This window comes from Sinocyclocheilus grahami, unplaced genomic scaffold, assembly GCF_001515645.1.
Source record: "Sinocyclocheilus grahami isolate Dianchi unplaced genomic scaffold, SAMN03320097.WGS_v1.1 scaffold109.1, whole genome shotgun sequence".
In the NCBI taxonomy this organism is placed as follows: Eukaryota; Metazoa; Chordata; class Actinopteri; order Cypriniformes; family Cyprinidae; genus Sinocyclocheilus; species Sinocyclocheilus grahami.
Window position 1 is genome coordinate 223123 of NW_015505288.1, and position 1426 is coordinate 224548.

The window sequence follows — 1426 nt, forward strand, 5'->3', positions numbered from 1 at the left end:
GGGCATTCAGGGCTTAACTCTGGATCGGAAGCCCCCTCTAGGCTGAACACGGGAACAGGATGGCGCTCAGGAGGAGCTGACACTTGAGGGCGCTTACGAGGAGCTGGCACTGGGTGCTTTCTAGGAGTGGGCACTGGAGGGTGCTCTGGACTGGATTCGGGGTCTGGAGCCCTCTCCTCTTCGCTTTGGCACTTTCACTGCACCATACTCAGCTCACCCTCAGCTGCGGTGCAGGGGGAGGGAGCTTTCTCCCTCATTGTCGCCGGCTCTCGCTTCTGGCGAGATCATCCTCGGGAGTGACGGTGAGAGGTGACCCGTTTCTTGCCAGAATCCACTCCACAAATGCGCCGAAATCCTCTCGAGGACCATCTTTGGACGACGGCGCTCTGCACTCGATGTTTATGGCATTGTAGAACGCACAGAGCGCGTCGTCCGGGTAGCTGGTGGTGCTTGCTAGCAGCTGGAACAGTCTAGTATGGTCGTTTGTCCCCCTGCTCCAGCAGGAGGAGGAGGTATTCGGGGCAAAGAAGGGCATCCATCCAGGGAACAACGGGAAAAAAAGACACTGGGTAAAAACGGGAAATAAAACGGAGGGTAGACACACGGAGGTTACTGTCTTGGTCAATTCTTCTGTCACAATCTGTGATGGCAAGGAACGATGGAGACGAGGAATAAACTAAACTTTAATCCAAGAAACACAGGGTACATCCAACACTGGGAACGGCAGGAAACACATGAACATAACAAGTAGAACCGACAGAGACAGACTGCACAGACTAGGACTTAAATACAGGCAGTGGTGGAAAGAGTGCTGAAAAAATATACTCAAGTAAAAGTACCGTTACCTTCCAAAAAAAGTACTTGTCCAAAAACTACTTGAGTAAGAATAAAAGAGTAGCCTATTTAAAAGTACTCATGAGTATTGAGTAGTGAGTACTGAGCTGTGGATTCTACCCCCGCATAATAAACGCAGTACACCGCAATTGATACATTTTTAAAACGTTGTACATTCTGTAATTCACATTATCTTATTTGTCATAAATAATGAAGAGTATCTATCATCCAGCAGTTTTGAATGCCAACTCTTTAAAATACATCAAAACAGCACGGAAACAATATTCAGTTGAAGAAAAGATGAAAGTTATTCTGAGTACAATCATCCACATTTAAATCATAAAGTTTGAAAAAATTGATTTAAAATCATGTGTAAGGCCACTGAGACAGCATATGCTGTTGTTGCACATAAAATATTAAAGGGGTCATGTGATGCTGCTAAAAAGAACATTATTTTGTGTATTTGGTGTAATGAAATGTGTTTATGTGGTTTAAGGTTAAAAAAACACATTATTTTTCACATACTGTACATTATTGCTTCTCCTCTATGCCCAGCCTTTCTGAAACGCGTCGATTTTTACAAAGCTCATCG

General features: G+C 44.7%; 1 long non-coding RNA gene across 1 annotated transcript in view; it reads left to right on the plus strand.

Moving 5' to 3' along the window:
- The window catches only part of LOC107588869 (uncharacterized), a 10948-nt gene that overhangs the window by 994 nt on the left and 8528 nt on the right, over positions 1-1426 (plus strand). The window lies entirely within an intron of this gene.